Source organism: Vombatus ursinus, unplaced genomic scaffold (assembly GCF_900497805.2).
Source record: "Vombatus ursinus unplaced genomic scaffold, bare-nosed wombat genome assembly UNPS02009205.1, whole genome shotgun sequence".
In the NCBI taxonomy this organism is placed as follows: domain Eukaryota; kingdom Metazoa; phylum Chordata; class Mammalia; order Diprotodontia; family Vombatidae; genus Vombatus; species Vombatus ursinus.
Genome location: NW_020948983.1, coordinates 58,447,096 through 58,470,158, shown reverse-complemented (window position 1 = coordinate 58,470,158; position 23,063 = coordinate 58,447,096). Strand labels below are relative to the sequence as shown.

Genomic DNA, 23,063 nt, shown 5'->3' with positions numbered 1-23,063 from the left:
ACAAAAAATTCTCAATAAGAAAAGAAACCTATTAAGTGGGAAAATGCTCAAACTTATTGATGTCTTCTGTTTAGATTTATCTAGTTTTCTAAAATCAAAGTCACATGAAAAACTGTTAAGTCAGAATGTAACTATCTTGCTTCCTATCATACCTTTTTCATACCACAAATTATAATATGCAACTACATAAGTCAGAGGCTACACTAAAGACTTATTTTTTTTCATGTTTTTCAAAAAAGAACTCCCTTTTCTTCTTAATGTCAGAGTTACTCATATTTTAATGTGTCATAGGTTCCAAGATTAAGTTTCACCATTTCAGGCCTATTAAAAAAATGTGTTTGTACATATAAAAGTATGAACACTTCTTTTTAAACCGTTAACAGAGTTTTGCAATATATACTATGGATAACACCAGCCAACAAAACCAGTTCATCACTTGCCTGATAAAATCTTTCATAGTTTATTTAAAATACATACCAAAAATTCCAATATATCAGGAAGAATTTCAATTACAACACAATGAACATCTACTTATTCAAAATGGCTCATTTTAATTAAGGGAGAGGTACTCAAAATATACACTGAACAATAATTTTCAAAAAATAAGAATATATTTATACTAAAAACAAACTGTTAAACATAATTCAATTTTTGGTAATTCAATCAAAAGATTTCAGGATATCACAAAGCCTTCAAGGTCACTAACTTATCTGGATCAATAATGTTGCCATATAATACCATACTACTATTTTTTTTTTAATTCCAGTTATCTGCAATTTCTGGTTGTGTTTTCCAGATAACTACTGAGTTTTCCAGTTTTCTTGTTTCTTCAGCACTTATTTCTAAAATATGTTTACAGTAACATAGAAAAGAATACATCTTATGCTTAAGCTAAAAGAGAACATTATATCTTACTGGAACTCTAACATAACAGCAAAATACAACCACACAATGTAGTTAAAAAACAATAAATAATAACTCATACCTACATTATTTATTTTTCATGTAAAAACCATAGTAAGGCAAGATTCAAACCTCTTATGGTTTTTCAAATAATCAAGAAAGCATATTCATGTGAGGAAATGGAGTTGGGGTTGGGAGTGGGAAGAGAGAGAAGCATGGTGATGATCAATGGGAGGAGAAAGAAGTGATCTTTGTTTACTTTGTCATTTGTCCCAGTGCATTATCATTATACAACAGACTACCTGGACAGAAAGAGGAAATGGAAGAGGCATTTGGGAAACATCACAAACCTGGAGCAGAGGCATAATATAATAGTAAGGTGGACTTTGAATTATCCAGAATTCTGCTGGAGTTCTCTCTCCTTACCAAAAATAAAACAATTAATAACTTCTTTATTTGCCTTAGTGATAATTTCATTCAAAAAGGTGGAAGACCAACAAGAGAAAATACTATTCTGGACCTGCTTCTTACTAACAGGGAAGCACTGGTTGCTGGGTGGCAATGTTAGGAACTCTGGGGAGAAGTAATCACCTTAAGTTTGTAACAGAGGAGAGGAAATATGAGTATATTTCGATATGCACTTCAGATTTGGGGAAAGGAGATTTCAAAGGGCCCAATCAAACAATTAATAAACCTTTATTAAGCCCTTATTATGGGCCAGGCACTGTGCTAAGCACTGGGGATACAAAAAGAGGCAAAATACAGTCCTTGTCCTCAAGGAATTTACAATCTAATGGGGGAAATAACATGCAAACAAATATATATGAAGCAAATTATATATAGGTTAAGTGTGAAATAATTAAAAGACAGAAAGCACTGAAATTAAAAAGGGTGAGAGAAGGCTTCCTGAGGAGGCAGGATTTTAGCTGGCACTTAAAGGAAGTCAGGAAGGTCAGTAGTTGGAGCAGAGCAGTGAAAGCATTTCCAGACATGGAAGACAGTCAGAGAAAATGCCAGAAGTCAAGAGGTGAAGATCTTGTTTGAAGAACAGCCAGGCGGCCAGTATCACTAGATCAAAGAAGAGTATATTCTGGAGAGTAAGGAGTAAGAAAACTGGAAAGATAGGAAGGGGCTAGGTTATGAAGGGCTTTGAATGTCAAACAGAACATTCTGTATTTGCTCCTGGCTGCAAATGGAAAGCCACTGGAGCTTATTGAGTAGGTGAGTGACCTGACTGGACCTGTTTTAGGAAAATCACTTTCGTGGTTGAATAGAAAATGAATTGGAGTAAAGATAAACTTGAGGCAGGCAGACCCATCAGCAGGCTATTGCAATAATCCAGGCATGAGGTAATAAAGGCCTACACTAGAGTGGTGGCAGTGTCAGAGGAGAGAAGAAAAGATTGGCAGGATCACATATTTTAAATGGATAAAGCACTGGATTTGCAAGTCAGAAAACCTGAGTTTAAAGTCCAAGTCAGATGCTTCCTAGCTATGAAACCACGGGCAAGTCATTTAACTTCTCTTACCCTTAGTTTTGTCATCTGTAAAATGAGGATAATAATAACACCTACACACAGGGTTGTTGAGGATCAAATGAAATAATAATATATGTAAAGTGCTTTGAAAAACGTAAAGCAAGGGGCAGTGAGGTGGCACAGTGGAAAGAACACCAACCTTGGGAGTCAGGAGGATCTGAGTTCAAATGTGGCCTCAGATACTGGACACTGATTAGCTGTGTGACCCTGGGCATGTCACTTAATCCCAACTGCCTCACAAAAAAAAAAAAGAAAGAAAAACTTAAACCACCACATGCTAGCTATTGTTACTGTTGTTGTTGTTACTACACAACAAATCAGTTCAAAAAGAATGGTAGATGCTCAAGACTGAAATACTGACACTGGGAAAAAATTTCCACGAGAAGGAAAAATGGCATTTATCTGAAAACACTGATATAGAAGCACATGAAATTCACCAACCAATTAAGTGTTTAAGAGAAACATATATTGAAGATAGAAGCCAGACTATGTAATAAAGGCTGAATTTAAAAGTGTGTATTAGTGTTAAGAGCAAAAGTTCAGAATAAGGGAAGGCCAGAAACAAAATGGGATTTTTAAGCTGTTTGGGACAAAAAGTAGGGTTAAAAAAGGGATAAGACTTTTGTTTGTGGATAGGACAAATAGAACAGATAATAAAAAAAGACTAAGATGGTTGCTCTTTTGTTTCTGTTTCTCCTGCCAAGGAAAATTGAAACTTTTTTTTTAAATAAAAGAAAACAAATGGAAGGTCAGAATGAAGCACAGACAAGCAGGCCAGTTTCGAAAGTAACATGAACATTTTATTACATTTTTTTTTTAAAAGCAAGCTATGGAGATACCATTTCACACCCATCAAACTGACCAAAATGATAAAAAAAGGAAAATGATAACTATTGGAGGGGATACAGGAAAACTGGTACATTAATGCACTGCTGATAGAGCTGTGAACTAGTCCAACTGGAGAACAATTTGAAACTATGCCCAAAAAGCTATTAAACCATATATATATATATATACACACATATATATATACACACACACACATACATATATATATATACATATATACACACACACACACACACATGCACACACACATATATATATGTCCTCTGACACAATAATATCATTAGTAGATGCATATCCCAAAGAGAATAAAGAAAGGGGAAAAGGATCCATGTTTAAAAATATTTATTGTAGCTCTTTTAATGATAGCAAAGAATTGGTAGCTAATGGGATGCCTCTCAACTGAGGAATGGCTGAACATGTTATGGTATAGGAATACAAAAGAATACTATCACACTCTTAAGAAATGATGAAGAGGATGGTTTCAGAAACACCTGGTAAGAGTTGTAAGAATTGATACAATGTGAAGTAAAGAGAAACAGGAGAAGAATTTATACTGTAACAATATTATATAGAAAATCTACTTTGAAAGACTTGGAAACTCTGATCAACACAATGACCAAAGGAAACATGTCATCCACTTCCTGACAGAGAACTAATAGACTTAAGAGTGCAGGGGGGTGGAGTCAACATGACAGAGTAAAAGCAGGGACTTGCCTGAGCTCTCCCCCAAACCCTTCCAAATACTTTTAAAAAATGATTCTAGGAGCAGCTAGGTGGCACAGTGGATAGAGCACCGGCCCTGGAGTCAGGAGGACCTGAGTTCGAATCCAGCCTCAAGACACTTGACACTTACTAGCTGTGTGACCCCGGGCAAGTTACTCAACTCCACTGCCTAGCAAAAACAAAACAAACCAAACAAGCAAAAACAAAAACAAAAATGAGGCAGTTCTCAGATGAAGAAATTAAAGTCATCTATAGTCTTCTGAAAAAAATGCTCTAAATCACTATTGATGAGAGAAATGCAAATCAAAACAACTCTGAGGTACCACATCACACCTATGAGATTGGTCAACATGACAAAACAGGAAAATGATAACTGTTGGAGAAGATGTGGGAAAACTGGAACACTAATGCATTGTTGGTGGAGTTGTGAAATGATCCAACCATTTTGAAAAGCAATTTTGGAACTACGCCCAAAGGGCTATAAAAATGTGCATACCCTTTGACCCAGCAATACCACTTCCAGGGCTATATCCCAAAGAGATCACACAAATGGGAAAAGGACCCATATGCACAAAAACATTTACATCAGCTCTTTTTGTGGTAGCAAAGAATTGGAAACTGAGAGGATGCCCATCCATTGGGGAATGGCTGAACAAGTTGTGGTATATAAATGTGATGGAATACTATTGTGCTATAAGAAATGTGAATAGGTTGACTTCAGAAAAACTTGGAAAGACTTGTATGGTCTGATGCTGAGTGAAGTGAGCAGAACCAGGAGAACTTTGAACACAATAACAGCCATGTTATTCGATGACTAATATTGATAGACTTAACCCTTCTCAGCAATACATGGATCTAAGACATCTCCAAAGGCCTCATGATAGAAAATGCTATCCACATCCAAAGAAAGAACTAGGGAGTCTGAATGCAGATCGAAGCATACTATTTGCTTTTTTTTCTTCTGTTGTGTTTTGTTTCCTCTCTCTGGCGGTTCTTCCTATTGGTTCTAATTCTCACTGACAACATTATCAATGTGAAAATATGTTTAATAGGAATATACATGTATGGTCTATATCAGACTGCGCAACGTCTTGGGGAGGGAGGTGAGGGGGAGAGAAAAATTTAAAACTCAAAAGCTTATGGAAGTGATTGTTGATAAATCAAAATAAATTAATTAAAAAAAGAAAAGAAATTAAAGGTTTTTCATGCAATGTTTGCTTTTGAAATTGGCTTCAAAATATGTTGCAAATAAAAGGTATTTATACTGTGTTTTCTTTTCTTTTCTTTTTTTTTTTGGTTGGGCAATGGGGATTAAGTGACTTGCCCAGGGTCACACAGCTAGTAAGTGTTATGTGTCTGAGGCCGGATTTGAACTCATGTCCTCCTGAATCCAAGGCCAGTGCTCTATCCACTACGCCACCTAGCTGCCCCTATACTGTGTTTTTAATAAAAAAAAATAAATAAAAATAAATGATTCTAAACAAATTCTAGAACAGCAGAAAGAATCCACAAAAAGACAGAGTAAAACAAATTTCCAGCCCAAGACAACTTGGAAGGTTGGCAGGAAAGGTCTATTGCACCAGAGTGAATGAGGGGCACAGTCCAGGGCTGGTAGAGCAGATTGGGCCCCAGCAAACTGTGAGCAGGCCTGGGGGCAACTGAATCCCTGGCAGCAGTGGCAGTTTCCAAACCTCTCTGCCCACAGATGACAAAAGAGAACTTGGAAGGTCAGCAGGAAAGGTCTGTCACACCTGGGTGAGAGTGGAGCACAGTCCAGCGCAAGCCATGCCTGCATACCCCCAGTCTCAGCAAACCAGGAGCAGGCTTTGGCAATGACTGAATCAGCAGGGAAGCAGCAGCAGCTCTCAGCCTGCAGATGGTAAGGAGGTCAAACAACTGGTCAAAAGGAGATTACAGAGGTGGTTTTGCTAGTACTGGGGCAAGACTGTTGCTTTGCCTTTACTTCGATCCCGGTCACAGTCCTGAGTGCCAGTCCCAGGGCAAGGAGGAGCGCTAGCACAGCAGAGCTTGTAGCCACAGTGGAGGGGGACCATCCTTACAGTTCCAGGGCAGAAAAGAGTTCTTGTGGTCACTCACAGACCACAGCACAGCCCAGCCAAGTAGTCAACACCTCTCCTTATCATACCGCCTTGGAAGAACTGAAAATTTACAGGTCCCTAGAATTATCTCTGAAAACAGCTGCACAAAACCTCTGAAGCTTCTGACCGTTTACCCTCCACCCAGGAGGAAGAGTCCCACCTTTAACAAACAGTTAAAAAGTCAAGTAGCAGGCTGGGAAAATGAGCAAATAACAGAAAAATCTCTGACTATACAAAGTTACTATGGTGATAAGGAAGATCAAAACACATTCAGAAAAAGACAACAAAGTCAAAGCTCCTACATCCAAAACCTCCAAGAAAAATACAAATTGGTCTCAGGCCATGGAAGAGCTCAAAAAGAATTCTGAAGATCAAGGAAGAGAAGTAGAGGAAAAATCGGGAAGAGAATCATGAAAAACGAGTCAACAGCTTGCTAAAGGAGACCCCCCAAAATATACTGAAGAAAATAACACCTTAAAAAACAGACTAGGCCAAATGGTAAAAGAGGTCCAAAAAACCATTAAGGAGGAAAATGCCTTAAAAAGCAGAATTGACCAAATCGAAAAGGAGGCCCAAAAGCTCACTGAAGAAAATAATTCCTTAAAAATTAAAATGGAGCAAATGGAAGCTAATGACTTTATGAGAAATCAAGAAAAAAAAACCGTAAGAATGAAAAAAATGGAAGACAATGTGAAATATCTCATTGGAAAGACAACTGACCTGGAAATAGATCCAGGAGAGATAACTGAAAAATTATTGGACTACTTGAAAGCCATGATAGAAAAAAAAAAAGCCTAGACAACATCTTTCAAGAAATTATCAAGGAAATCTGCTTTGATATTCTAAAACCAGAATGTAAAAATGAAATTGAAAGAATCCATCAAACACCTCCTGAAAGAGATCCAAAATGAAAACTGTCAGAAATATTACAGTCAAATTCCAGAGTTCCCAAGTCGAGAAAATATTGCAAGAGCCAAAAACAAACAATTCAAGTATCATGGAGCCACAATCAGGATAACATAGATTTAGCAGGTTCTACATTAAAGGATTGGAGGGCTTAGAATATGATATTCTGGAGGTCAACGGAGCTAGGATTACAACCAAGAATCACCTACCCAGCAAAACTGAGTATAATCCATGAAGAGAAAAAAATAGACAATCAATGAGATAGATCAATTTCAAGAATTCTTGAGAAATGACCAGAGATAAATAGAAAATTTGACTTTCAAATACAAGACTCAAAAGAAGCATAAAAAGAAAATCATGAGCAGGATGTTTCAGAGAAACCTAGAAAGACTTACACAAGTTGATGCAAAGTGAAATGTACTACATACAAAGTAAGAGCAGTATTGTAGGATGATCAGCTTTGAATGACTAAGCAATACAATGATCCAGGACAGTTCTGATGGACTTAACGATGAAAAATGCTATCCATCCCCAGACAAAGAACTGATAGTATCTGAATGCAGACCCAAGCGTACTTTCTTTTTTTTTACTTTCTTTATTTTCCTTGAGTTTTTTTTTTGTCTGTTTTATTTTACAACATGACTATTATGGAAGTGTTTTGCATGACTATACATGTATAACCTATATGGAATTGCATGCCTTCTCAATGAGAAGGGTGAGGGGGAAGAGTGAGAGAATTTGGAACTCAAAGTTTTAAAAATGAATGTTAAAAATTGTTTTTACATGTAACTGGGGAAAAGTAAAATACTAAATAATTTTTTTGGGGGGGGTAGGCAATGGGGTTCAGTGATTTGCCCAGGGTTCACATAGCTAGTAAGTGTTATGTGTCTGAGGCTGGATTTGAACTCAAGTCCTCCTGACTCCAGGGCCAGTGCTCTATCCACTGTGCCACCTAGCTGACCCATAAATAAAGTTTTAAAAAAGAAAAAAAGAATGCAGTCTAAAGTTTATGTTCTTTTCTTTCTTTCTTTTTCTTGCCTTTTTTGGGGGAACATGGTGAATGTGGAAATTTGTTGTTTCACTATGCTCATGGAAATCTTCCTTTTTTGAGATGTTTAAGTTTAGAATAAAAATGTTTTATATTTAAAATGTAATCATGCATTCATTCAATAAATATGCAAATTCCCATGAAGGATAAGAGGTTTCTTCTGGTGTTTCCTTAGCAGGAAACCACAAATCCTCACAGGCCAACTTTCTCTCCCAATCCATTTCCATGTAAGGTACTCTGTTAGGAGCTGAAAAGGAAACCAACGAGAATATGATATAGTCCCTGCCTTCAAGGAACTAAGAAGCAGAAAAATTCAAAACAATTGTCCTCCCTAAGAAAAATCTGAAATATTTTCAGACTATGTTTACAAAATTCCAACTTTGAGATTAGGAATAGGGGCTGAACCTGTGATTTCACTGACTGTTGAAAATCCCTCTACCAAGATTACTTATTTCTTTACCAAAACTGCTTATTTTTACTGCTGCTGGTTAGAGCCTGACATCATAGGCTAAATTTAATCTGGAAGACAAGCTGTCCCTGAAATTAAATGGATCTCATTTTAAGTATAGTAGGCTAAAACTCAAAGTGTACATCACAAATCATAGAAGAAATAACCTTCACTATGTGACAAATTTATCATGAATAATCAAATTGTTTTCAGATTATTCATTTCAAACCATTTTTCTATATTTCTGAAAGGATATTTCTCTTTCAGCAGTTGTGTTCCAGGACAGTATAATACAATGCTAGATTTCAAATCAGAAAACATGGGTTCAAATTCTAGTTTGGGCAAGTAATTTAACTTTTCCTTATGTATAAAAACAAGCTAGTTAAACTAGGTGTTCTCTGAGATCTTTTACACTTCTAAATCTATGCAAAGCCCTAACCACATTAATGAAAATCCAGCATTTCTAAAATGGAAGAAAATGCATACAAAGCATTCTTGTGTACATGCAAGCAAATCAAGGAAGTCAAAGTGTTGCCATGCCAACTTGTCATTTGCAAATTTTAAAAAGGATTAAAGACACTGAAATGTTAATATCTGTTATTTTAAAATAAGTATAGACAGTATGGTAAAATGGAAAGAGCACTGAACTCTATGTCAAAAGACATGGATTCAAATAAACCACTTGCCCTCAATTAGTTTCAGTTTTCTCATTTGTGAAATAGAGATTTGGTAAATGATAATACTTGTATTATTTACCTCACAATTTATTATGAAGAATTAAGCCTGTAAAGCACTTTGTAACCACAAAATATTATGTGAGCCATATCTCACATGCTTTGAAAACCTTAAAATACTATATTACTGGGGCGGAGCCAAGATGGTGGAGGGAAAGCAGTGACTTGCTTGAGCTCTCCCCCCAAACCCCTCCAAATAACTACAAAAATTGGCTCTGAACAAATTCTAAAGCAGCAGAACCCACGAAAAGACAGAGTGAAACAAATTTCCAGCCAAAAACACCCTGGATGGTTGATCGGAAAGGTTATCGTGCTGGGCAGGGAGAGGAGCGCAGTTCGGAGTGGGTGTGCAGGCCACAGCGACCCTGGAGCAGGCCTCAGAGGACTGAATCACGGGTAGCTGTGGCGGTTTCCAGACTTCTTAAACCACAAATGCCAAAGACAACTTAGAAGGTCAGTGGGAAAAGTCTGTGACTGCAGTGAGAGAAGGAGCTAGGTCTCAGCCGCCCCGAGGGCAGCGGCTACCTCCTGAGCCTCCAGCCCACAGACTGAGGTGGAATCAAGTGGCTGATCAGAGAGGGATTGCAGGAATCTCTTTGCCAGTGCTGAGGCAGGAATCTCTTGCTTTACTGGTGCTTGGATCTGGGTCACAGTTGTGAGGAGGAACGCTGGTGTGGTGAAGCTTGTTGTGGTGGTGGAGAGGAAATACCTTGCCCCTTATCATAGCACCTTGGAAGAACTGAAAATTTTCAGGTCCCTAGAAGTACCTCTGAAAAACAGCTGTACAAACCCCCAAAGCTTGGGACAGTACATTCTCCACATTGGAAGCAGACTTTTACCTTAACAAAGAGTTTAAAACTCAAGTGATTGGCCGGGATCATGAGCAAGCAGCACAAAAACTGTCAGACTATATTATCTTACTTTGGTGACAAAGAAGATCAAAACATACAACCAGAAGAAGACAACAAAGTCAAAGCTCCTACATCCAAAGCCTCCAAGAAGAATATGAAATCAGTCCCAGGCCTTGGAAGAGCTGAAAAGGGATTCTGAGAAACAATTAAGAGAAGTAGAGGAAAAACTGAGAGTTTTGCAAGAAAATCATGAAAAACAAGTCAACAGCTTGCTAAAGGAGACCCAAAAAAATACTGAAGAAAATCACACCTTAAAAAATAGCCTAACCCAAATGGCAAAAGAGGTCCAAAAAGCCAATGAAGAAAAGAATGCCCTAAAGAGCAAAATTGGACAAATGGAAAAGGAAGTCCAAAAGATTACTGAAGAAAATACTTCCTTAAAAATTAGAATAGAGCAATTGGAAGCTAGTGACTTCATAAGAAATCAAGACACTGTAAAACAAATCCAAAAGAATGAAAAATTAGAAAACAATGTGAAATCTCATTGGAAAAACAACTGACCTGGAAAATAGAGTCAGGAGAGAGAATTTAAAAATTATTGGACTATCTGAAAGCCATGATCAAAAAAAGAGCCTAGATATCATCTTTCAAGAAATTATCCAGGAAAACTACCCTGATATTTTAGAACCAGAGGGCAAAATAGAAATTGAAAGAATCCACCCATCACCGCCTGAAAGAGATCCCCAAAGGAAAACTCCTAGGAATATTGTAGCCAAATGCCACAGTTCCCAGGTCAAGGAGAAAATATTACAAGCAGCCAGAAAGAAACAATTCAAATATTGTGGAAACACAATCAGGATAACACAGGATTTAGCAGCTTCTACATTAAGGGACCGCAGGGCATGGAATATAACATTCTGGAGGGCAAAGGAGATAGGATTACAACCAAGAATCACCTACCCAGCAAAACTGAGTATAATCCTGCAGGGGAAAAAATGGTCATTCAGTGAAATAGAGGACTTTCAAGCATTCTTGATGAAAAGACCAGAGCTGAATAGAAAATTTGATTTTCAAATACAAGACTCAAGTGGAACATGAAGAGGTAAACAGGAAAGAGAAAATCATAAGAGACTTATTATGGTTGAACTGTTTACATTCCTGCATGGAAAGATGATATTTGTAAATCATTAAACCTTTGTCAGTATTAGGGTAGTTGGAGGGGAAAAAGTTATATGTACATATATATAGATAGAGATAGAGATATAGAACACAGGGTGAGTTGAAAATGAAGGGGTCATATCTGGAGAATAAAATTAAGGGGTGAGAGAGGTTTATACTAGAAGAAGGAGAAAGGGAGAGGTAGAATGGGGTAAATTATCCCACAAAACAAAACAAAACAGAAAAGGCTCTTACAGTGGAGGGGAAACGGGGGAAGGTGAGAGGGAATGAGTCAATCTTATTCTCATAGAATCTGACTCAAGGAGGGAATAACATGCACACTCAATTGGGTATGAAAAAGTCTTACCCTACAGGAAAATGGGGGGGGGAAGGGGACAAGAGAGTAGGGGGATGATAGAGAGGAGGGCAGATTGGGAAAGGGGGTAATCAGAAGCAAGTACTTCTGAGGAGGGTCAGGGTCAAAAGAAAGAATAGAATAAATTAGGGGGGTAGGATTAAGGGAAATAGAGTTAGTTTTTCACAGCATGTCTACTATGGAAGTGTTTTGCATAACTGCACATACATAACCTATATTTAGTTGCTTGCCTTATCAATGAGGGTGGGTGGGGAGGGAGGAAGGGAGAAAATTTGGAACCCAAAGTTTTAAAAACACATGTTTAAAAAAAAGTTTTCATATGCAACTGGTAAATAGGGTACAGAAATCCATCCTGCCTTATAGGAAAACTGAAGGAGAAGGGGATAAGAGAAGGGGGGGGAGAGATAGAAGGGAAAGCAGACTAAGGGAAGGGGTATTCAGAATGCATGCCATCTTGGGGTGGGGGAAGGGGTGAGATGGGGTGAAAATCTGGAACTCAAAATCTTGTGGAAGTAAATGTTGAAAACAAAAAAAAAATACTATATTACTATAGATTGAAAAAAAGTTCAGCTTAATATTTCTTAAGTCTTTATTTTCTGGCATGTCAATTATTTTAAACTAAATTAGACTTGCAAACAATTTAGCAATTCAACAAACATTACTTGTTTTAGTAAATTGGAAAGTATGCCAATTTGGAGTCTGAGAACTTGGATTTGAATCCAATCAGCTAATTAATTACTATCTGTGACCTTGGGAAAGTAATTTAACTAAACTCTAGGGATACAATTAATAAAAAGAAAAGTCTGTGCCCTCTAGGAGCTTACAATCTAATTGGAGGGAAGGGGGAACATCATACAAAAGAAAGCAAGAAAGGAGAGGTACACACAAGGGAGTACCAGGCAGTAGGGGTATCTTGTTCTGTGTAATAGAAACCAAGCAGAGTAGCAGATGCAGAGTGGAGTGAGCTTTTTTTTTTTTTTTTTTTAAGGCAATTGGGGTTAAGTGACTTGCCCAGGGTCACACCAAGTGTCAAGTGTTTGGTCTGAGGCCAGATCTGAACTCAAGTCCTTCTAACTTCAGGGCTGGTGCTCTATCCACTGTGCCACCTGGCTGCCCCCTGGAGTGAGCTTTTTTAAAAAGTCCAACTTCTGCCCTCTAAAAAGGAAGGCATTGGGAGGAGTTTAGTGCTCTACTCTCCAGCCATTCCAATCAGAGGAAAGAAGGCTAAGGAGGCTGACAAGTCAAGGCTTGAGTTTGCAGCATGGTGATTAAAGGCGATGAGCTGATCCTGGGAGGGGCATCTTGTTCCTCAGAGTGGAACAAGGAAATAGCTGAGATAAGGCTGAAAGGGAGGGTGATGTCAGCCTGTGGAGGGACTATCAGGTCAAGGAGTCTTAACTTTACTTAGTAGGTAGCAGGACATTCCCCAATTTATACTTCCAGTCAGTCTAGGGGACATAGGAAAAATGGACTGAAGGGGCTTTGAAGAAATTTGAGACAGCTAAAGCAATAATACAGAGTGGGTAGTAAATGAAGGTTTCTATTAGGGTACTGGCCAGAGGAAGAGGCAGGAATGGAAAATATTCAAGAGGTAGAGAATTGATAAGATTCTGGAATGAATGAAACCCAGTCAAATAAAACCTAAGATTTTGGACACTGGAGACTGGGTCAATAGTAGTGCTACTAAGAGAAACAGCAACACTAAAAGGAAGACCAGATTTTGTGGGAAAGGTAAGTACCTTGATTTTAAACATACTGAATTGAAATACTTGTGAAACACCTAGATGGCGATGCTGATTTAGAGATAAAGGCTTGGAAGTCATCTGCTTAGATTTCTTCAAATGATAAATGAAATTACTAATCAATAGAGTGTGAAGTGAAAACAACAAAAAAGAACGGGAAGTACACACCTCAAAGCAAAAAGTTCTTAACTTTTTTGTGTCATAGACCCTTTGGGTCACCTGATAAAGTCTACAGACTCCTCAAAACAATGTTTTAAAATGCACAAAACATACAAGACTACAAAGGAAACCAATTATACTAAAATACAGTTGTAAAAAAAAAGGTCACAGACCTTTTAAGCACCCCTCCTAAAGTATAAGGAAGAAGGCAAAGTAACAAAGTAACAGAAAAAGCAGTTTGGAAAGAAAGGGGGAAAAAAATTAGGAAAATCCCCTGCTCTGATGCCAAAGGAGGAAAATCAATGGAATTAAGCCATTAAATGTGATGTTTAACTGGTCACTGATAAACTGAGAAAACACTTTTGATAGAATGATGGGGGGTAACAGACAAGCTGCAAGGAGTTGAGGGAAAGGATGGTAATTTTTCAAGAAGTCAGGCAGTTTCCAGTCTCATTATACATACTCTAAACACTATGTATCACTCACATTATACAGCTCTGCTTCACATACTCTATATTCCAGACAAACTCGTGCTGCTTTCTGTTTGTCATAGACATGACATCAGTTATGCCTTGCACTAGGCCACACCCCATGCTTGGAATGCCCTCTCCCCTTACCTCCAACTCAAAGAATTCCCTTACCTTCAAAACTCAAGCCCCACTTCACCTTTTATTAACATCTTTCCTCACACCCAAAAGTAGCAAAACAAAGACGTGAACCCATATCCAATGACAGGCTAGGTTTCTTTCCTTTTTTGGGGGGTTGGAGGAAGGGGAGACAATCAGAGTTAAGTGATTTGCCCAGAGTCACACCACTAATGTCTAAGGCAATATTTGAATTCAGGTCCTCCTGACTCCAGGGCCAGTGCTCTATCCTCTGTACCACCTAGCTACTTTGATATGCTAGTTTTCTGTTTTTGTTTTGTTTTGTTTTTTCCAATTATACATTCATATAAGTCAACCTAATAAAATGTGGGAAACAGATTAAAGAGAAAATTTTAAAGCCTAGTATCTTAGTAACCCAACAATTGAATAAAATGATTCTATGCCCACAATTAGAAAACTAATTTTCACAATCTCCTAATCTCTACATGTCAATATGATTTAATTAATAAGTACTCCCTCCAAGCTGTTTATAATATAAAAGATTAAGTCTTATATGCCTTAAGATATCAGAGTGTTAAGTGACTTGCCCAGGGTCTCACATCTAGTAATTGTCAGGGACAGGCTACAAACCTGAGTCTTTCTAATTTTCCAAAAAAGCATTCAATCCACCTCATCAAGCTGCCTCTCTCAAAAACGTAACCTAGTTCAGGAACTTTCATGTCATCTTTGTGTAGGAGCCATGATAACCTTCTCTGTATGGTTCTAATTTCAAAGTATGTGCTATGGAGCATTCTCTCTAAGTGTTGGATAATTCACAGATTGAGCAGTCATAGGAATAGAACAAAGAGTGTTGACTCCTAGTTTCTCCAGGCAACATCACTAAAAGTAAGGCATTTTCAACTGTCTTCACAATCATTTGAAGGTTTCATCAGCACCTCAAAAATTCAAAGACTAAAACGAAACCTTTCATTCTCCCAAACAAAATTAGCTCCTCCTCCTCCTCCTCTATATCTTGGTTCATGGTACCACCCCTTCCCCAAGCATTTAGGCTCTAACACTGCCCTCATTCCTCACATCTACTGACTTTCATTATAGGTACGTCTTCCAGAAGCACCAAGGTAGTCCTTTTACTTGCTACAGTGTCTTACATTGATGCCTTTTTTTCTCTTCCTACTGTTAATACTCTGGGTTCATGTCGCATTACCTTACATCTGAACTATTAAAATAACTCCCCTCCCTACTTGTAGTTTCTTTCCCTCCCAATCTATCCTACATATGACTGATTAATCTTACTAAAGTTTATTTTGATCATGTCATTTCCCAACTCATTTGTTTTCAAGGATCTTCATTACCTGCCAAATTAAGCCCAGGCTTCTTCACCTGGCATGTAACATTTACCAAAATCACCAACCCCATTTCTTACCATTGCCTACACACATCCAGCTAAATTGGATTATTCACAGCCGACTCCCCCTCTCCAAGGCTTTTCACTCCCCAACCTCTGAGCCCTTATTGATGCTAATAGAATGAGATTTGTCACACATCAATATCTGTTCTTAAAGACCCAGCTCAAATGTAACCTACTCCATTAAGTTTTCCCAGAATCACCGTACTCAATAGTGATTTGTTTCTCCTTTTAACTCCTACCACAGATATGGTATTGTACAGCTTGGTAAGAAGAATGCTGCATTGACAATCAAGTGACCTGGCCTCAAGTTCTGGCTCTGCCACTAACTGTTTGACCTTGGACAAATCACAACCAAATTTCAACTTGTCTAATTAGAAAATCAGGCTAGTTGAAATACTCTCCTAAATTATAGATAAGTTATAAAACTATCTCCATTTGCCTCATACAGTTTCAGCTAAAAATATAACCCCTTAGAACTCAAGTTAAATTCTAATTTATCTTTGTACTTCCCACAGCACTAGCAATCAATCAATCAATATTTGTTAAGAACCCACTATATGCCAAGTATATGCTAGGGAAACAAAGCCAATGACAGTATGACCACACACAACCCAATCCCCAAAAGGAGCTTTTATTTTATAGGAAGAAACGTGTGTATATATTTTTATAAGGTAATTTGGGAGTAGGAGATCAGGAAAGTTATCATGCAGGAGGAAGCAGGTGGACCGAGTCCTGGAGAAGAATGCATCCTAAGATGCAGAGAAAGACTGTATGCCTAGCCAGGGACCAACCTGGGCAAATGAATGGAGTCAGAAGGTACATACCATCCTCTACTTAAGAGTTAATGTTTATAAACGCTTCAGTCAGTAAGTTAACCTACTGACTCAAGCATTTATTAAATGTTTACAGTGTTCCACACACTGGGAAATAGGAAGACCTGTGTTCAGATACATCTTTAGCATCTTATTGGCTGTGTGTCCTTGGGCAAGTCACTTAACCTGTTTGTCTCTGTTTCCTCATCTCTAAAATGGGGAAAAAGTAACAGCACCTATCTCCCAGGTTGCTGTAAGGATCAAATTGATAGTATTTGTAAAATGCTTAGCACAGTGCTTCACATGTAGTAGGTACTTAAATGTTAGCTATTATTACTGTGGCAAAGAAATCTGTAAGGGACACTGCTAAACCTGTTTCCTTTCTTTTACTTCTATCACTACTCCCAATTACCAACAACATGAAGAACATCAGCAGCAGCCTCAGCAGGGAGCTAGAGCAGCAATGAAGAGTCAAACATTTAGTTTCCATAATTTTTACCTCAGAGGGATGTTTTCCCATAAGCTATCTAAGATAAAAATGATAGCCAATGGATTTAAAGAAAAGCTAGTTTTAAAGAAGAAAAAAATAAACATTTGACCACCTGCAGGGGATTATCTATTCTGCATTTAAACAGTCTATGCTCCACAACTAATAGAAGCTAGAGTTTATTTGTTTGTAGTTTAAATTAACATAACTTTTTTTTTTTTGGTAATTAACTCACCTAAGGAATAACCTTAAATAGTGGTCACACTTTGAATTTATTTTCAGTTTCCCAATCACCAAAAAGACAACAGACCCTACTCCCACCTTTTCAAATTCTATTCCTCCTCCAGTTTATGCAGCTACAGGAGTAAATATGCTTTAATAATGAACGAACCCCAGGTTAACTACTTTGACTAACCTAGAAGTTACAAAAAGCTATAGATTTTAAAAATCTGCTTTAAAAAAAAAAAGTCATAAAAACACATTATCCTGGGGCAGCTAGGTGGCACAGTGAATAGAGCACCGGCCATGGAGTCAGGAGGACCCGAGTTCAAATTAGGTCTCAGACCAGACACTTGACACTTACTAGCTGTGGGACCCTGGGCAAGTCACTTAACCCCAATTGCCTCGGAAAAAAAAAAATTCCATCATCCTAACACTCCCACCCAATTAGCATTAACCAATCATTCAGGAAAAGCTATCGATTCAAGAAAAGATACAATATACTAAAGCCTCTAATTCAGCATTTAAAGTTTGCTTTTGTGCCTCAAGAAAGGATTGACTAAGTAAATTATTACCACAAATGAAACTAAGGCATTTTTTTTTAAAGGCGCTTTTAAAACAATAAATAGTTCAAAGATTTTGGCAGCAGCACTGTATACAAACTAATTACAAATAAGTGATTCTTTACTTCAGCATTGCAGGCCTGCAAGGGGGGGTGAGGAACTTTTTAAAAAATCGGCTGCCATAATAACTGAAATAATATATTTTTAATTTTACTAATTTCAATGGTCAAAGAATTCATCAGCAAGCGGCTGGACTACTACAGATAAGCCTCTCTGTTTTTAACTATGCTGGTCCTCAGAAAGAAAATAATCAGCTAGATGCCTGGAGTCCTTCCAAAATGGTAGAACCTGTAAAATAAAATTTTTATACTATAATGACACAGTCTGTGAAAATACACGGTCACCTCTAACCAAGTCACTGAAGTGTGGAAATTTAAAGGAAGTCAGACCAAAGGAGAAGATGGGCATGGATTATGATTTGGAGATCATCCACAGGATGACAGAAATACTCATGTTTGTGAAATCACAAATTCCAAGATTTTAAGTACTGATTTAACCTTTCATCTTTCCAAATCGGCTGAATTGCTGAAAGGTGTCTGTACTTCTAAAGTCAGGGCTTCAGGCAGTGGAACACCTACAGCCAACACCTACAACCTAAGATCCATATTAGTAAAGTGTTTTTCACCTCTGGGATAAGCATCTTTTTGGCTGCAAAATATAATATAGCAGCTTCACAGTTCCTCTACATAATATTATCCTACTATCTTCCTAGCTTCATTTTTCCTCCTTTACTGTTTTTACTCACACCAACCACAAGGAAAAGATATAAGGGAATAATAACTCACTTTACATAGCAAAGCACAAGCACAAGGAATTAGTAAGTGTACTAGTTGAAAATGATAGAAAAGGAAATATCTTCACATGTTGGGAAGGGCAAGGAGGAGAAAGGCAAAAAAGGTAGACTGTAGTTGAATTCATGCACCTCCTTAGTAAAGCAGCTCTAAGGTCTAAGATGTTAAGAAAACCTAAAAATGCTGCAACAAGAAGGAGCCTTAAAAGACATATATGCTTACTTTTTTTTTATTCTGAACTTTAACACCAAATAAAATGAGCATTTTCATATGCAAAGTTGTATAGAAGATTGTACATGAAACTGCAAATCTTTATCAAATATTTTTCTCTCAAGTATATAAATTCAACATGTAACTTTCCAAGCTCTTCTGCTTGTGTCTATTTCTTTCCAGCCTTCCTTCTGTTTTCTTCTGTACATTAAAAAAAAAAATGCTTCAAATACTTTCTTCGCTTTCTGGCAACCCAATCACTACCCATCCCCATCTTACACCCCCCTTATTTAGAAAAACTCTTACAGTAAATATGCAGCATCAAGCAAAACAAATCTCACATTAACAGTATCAGAAAATGTACATCTTGTTCTGCACCTTGATAACAACACCCTTTTCAGGAGGTGGGTATGATGCTTCTGTCAGTCTTTTAGAACCACTGTTGGTCATTGCATTCATCATAGTTTAAAGTTTTAAAGCTTTTCTTTACAATGGTACTATTGTTTTATAATGTTCTTTTTTTCTGATCCTGCCTACTTTACTCTGCATCAGTATATTATCCCAGGTTTCTCTAAAACTTTCCCCATTCTTTCTCACATCACATTAAAAAACATAATTTGGTCAACCATTCCCCAATTGATGGGCAACCCTATTCAATTTCTAGTTCTTTGCTATAACAAGTCCTATGGGTCCTTTTCCTCTCTCTCTTATCTTTTTGGGAGCAATAGACTTGGTGGTGGTAATAATGGATTCAAGGGCATGCACAGTTTACACTACTCTGACTTTTTGAGTATATCACTTGTCTTATCAAAGCCCTTCCAACAACTGTCATTTTTCTTGCCAATTTGATGAGTGTGAAGTAGAACCTCAGAGTTTTATTTATATTTACCTTATTAGTGATTTTCAGCATCTTTATATGGTTGTTGAAAGCTTATATTTCTTCCTTTGAAAACTGCGAGTTCATATTCTTTGACCATTTATTTGTTGAATAACAATAACGATGATGATGGCTAGGATTTACATATCAAACATTTATTATATATATCAAACATTATAGCGCCTACTATGTGCCAGACAGCAGCTAGGTGGTGAAGCAGATAGAGCACCAGACCTGGAGTCAGGAAGACCCAAGTTCAAATCTGGCCTCAGACTTGCACCAGCTGTGTGACCTCGGGCAAGTCACTTCATCCTGTTTGTCTCAGTTTCCTCATCTATAAAATGAGCTTAAGAAGGAAATAGCAAACTACTCCACTATCTTTGCCAAGAAAACCCCAAACAGGATCACAAAGAGTCCAACACAACAGAAATGTATGAAAAACAACACGTTCCAGGCACTGTGCTAAGCACTTTACAAATATCATCTCATTTGATCCTTACAGCAATCCTGTGAGGAGGTAGGTGCTATTATTATCCCCATTTTATAATTAAGTAAACTCATTTGAATTCAGGCCTTCCTGATTGCATGTTCAGTATTCTATTCACTGCATAATCTAGCCACCTAGGAATTGTCTTAAATAAGGAACACAGCTATATCTTGAATACCATACCTTTGTTGCAAAGATTCCCCTCCTCCACACACACACACACACACACACACACTTAATTGTTTCTCTCCTAAATTTAACAGGTTTGGTTTGTGCAAAAACTTTTTATGTCATCAAAAATTGTCCATTTTCCCTTTTGTGATCCTATCTACCCCTTGTTTAGTCATGACTTCTTCCCCACCCTAAGTCACAAAAGGTACTTCCTTCCTTGTGCCATTACTATGTTTATGATGTGACTTTTTATATCCAAGTCACATAATCTATTTAGAACTTGATCTTGGAAAACGTTGTGAGGTATTAATCTATACCTAATTTCTTCCAGATTGCTTTCCAGTTTTCCCAGTAGCTTTTTTTTTTTCCCAAATAATGATTCCTTATCCCAGTAATAGGGAATCTTTGGGTTTATGGAATCATATGCTACTATGCAGTTTGTTTCCGTCTGTTGAGTACTTAATGTGTTCCACTGGTCAATCTCGATTTTTTAATCAGCACCAAATAGTTTTGATGATTTGTGACGTAGTTTGAGACTTGGTAACTGCTAGGTCCCCACCCTACCCAACTTTTTTTTTTTTTTGACATTTTTGACCTTTCGTTCCTGCAGAAGAATTGTTATTATTTTGTCTGGTTCTAAGTAATTCTTTAGTACTTTGATATGGCATTGAATAAGTAAATTAATTTAAGTAGTACTATCTTTCTTATTATATTAGAACAGCCTGACCATGAGCAATTAATATTCTTCTAATTATCTAGATCTGTCTTTCTGTAATGAGTGTTTTGTAGTTGTATTCACAGTTACTGTGTGTCTTGGTAGACAGACTCGGAAACGTTCTGTACATTTTTTAATTATTCTGAATGGAATTTATCATTTCCTGCTGTGAAGACATACAATTTCTAAGACTATTATACAAAGGGTACATATAACTTGCATTTACATGGGAAATATATATGTATGTCTGTATATATGTATGTATATAGCGCCAAACTCCTTTATTTTGAAGATAGGCCTCAGTTTCCTCACTGGTAAAATGGGGGAAATTGAATTTAATTTAACAAAGCATTTAAGTGCTTACTATACCCAGGTACTACCCTATAATGTGTGAATACAAAGACCAAAACCTCAGGCAGAGGTGAGGAGGGAGTTCATTTTATGTACAGTAGACAGGCAGTGTAAAGGCACAAAGATGGGAGATGGGATGCCATGTTCAAGGAATAGCAAGAAGATCTATTTGGGTGGAATGTAGAGTGGGTGAAGGAAAGAACTACATAGAAATACAAGAAAGGTAGACTGCAGCAGGGATGTGAGAGGCTTGAAATGCCACTGAAGCTTAAGCATATAAGTAACACTGTCAAATCTGTGCTTTAGGAATATCAATTTGACACCTGTGTAGAAGAATTGGAGAGGGGAAAGCCTGGAGATGGAGACCATTTAGGAGGCTATCAAGAGCTGAAATAGATGATGGAGATGTTATGGGAGAATCAACAAGATTGGCAGCTGATTGGTTATCAGGTTGGGCAAAGAGATAAAGGTCAAAAATTGAGCATATTTGTGAGCCTAGCTGACTAAAAAGATGGTGGTGTCCTAAAGGCCTGTGGGGCACCTTCTTAAGTTATCATCTTTAAGCCAGAGCTAGTACCAAGAAGTTAAAATGACTAATTTGCCTTCTACCTTATTTTCCTTCTCCCAAATTTAATGGGAATTAAACTGCTGAAGTAGAAACAGCCCTTGACTTGGAGTCAGAAAAAAGGGATTCAAATTCCATTTTGACACTTAACCAAGAGAACCATCAGCAAATCTATTAACATCTCTGGACAACAATTTTTCCATTTGTAAAATGGCAATAATTTTTTTTACCCCCACCTCACCAAGTTAATGCAGGAAAAACACAACATTAGTGTGAATTATTATTAAAAATTAAGTCAGGTATATTTTTGAATTTATATTGATCCATGCTATTTCATCCCTTACTAGCAAGGAAAACAAAGAGTTTAATTCCATTCAATTTAAACATTTTTTTAAAGGTTATACATGTGTACTCATGTAAAACATATCCCTAAGAGTCATGCTGTGAAAGAAATACTTCAAGAAAAATAAAGAAAGCAAAAAATGCATGCTTCAATCTGTATTCAGACACGACCAGTTCTTTCTCTGGGGATGGATAGCATTTTTCTTAAGTCCTTCAGAGTTGTCTTGGATCATTTTATTGCTCCGAATAGCTAAGTCATTCACAGCTGATCATCTTACAATATTGCTGTTACTTTGTATACAGTACATTTCACTTTGCAACAGCACATGCAAATCTTTCCAGGATTTTCTGAGAGCATTCTGCTCATCATTTCTTATATTCCACCATAGTCACATACCACAACTTCATCAGCCATTCCCCAATTGATGGGCAACCCTCAATTTCTAATTTTTTGCCCCCAGAAAAGAGCGGTATAAATATTTTTGTACATATAGCTCCTTTTCCTTTTTGTTTGTTATCTCTTTTGGGATACAGACCTGGTTTTGCTAGGTCAAAGGGTATGAATGGTTTTATAGCTCTTTGGGCATAGTTCCAAATTGTGCTACAGAATGGTCAAATCAGTTCACAACTCCATCTTCAATGCATTAATGTCTCATTTTTTCCCCACATCCCCTCAAATATCTGTCAATTACATCTTCTGTCCTATTAGCCAATCTAATAGGTATGCGGCAGTACTTCAAAATTGTTTTAATTTGAATTTCTCCAATCAAGAGTTAGAGTATTTTTTCATATGGCTATTATCAATTTAAACATTTATGAAACTGCCAAAAAAATGATAAAAAGAGATGGTCTCAAAGAGACCGGGGA

The 23,063-nt window shown here is 37.3% G+C and overlaps 1 protein-coding gene and 1 non-coding gene across 2 annotated transcripts in view; both read right to left on the bottom strand.

The window, feature by feature from the left end:
- The window catches only part of PIAS1 (protein inhibitor of activated STAT 1), a 155,289-nt gene that overhangs the window by 114,657 nt on the left and 17,569 nt on the right, over positions 1–23,063 (bottom strand). The window lies entirely within an intron of this gene.
- Positions 14,828–14,929, bottom strand: LOC114035848. Its single transcript, XR_003568265.1, has one exon. It is a non-coding gene; the product is annotated as a U6 spliceosomal RNA (small nuclear RNA).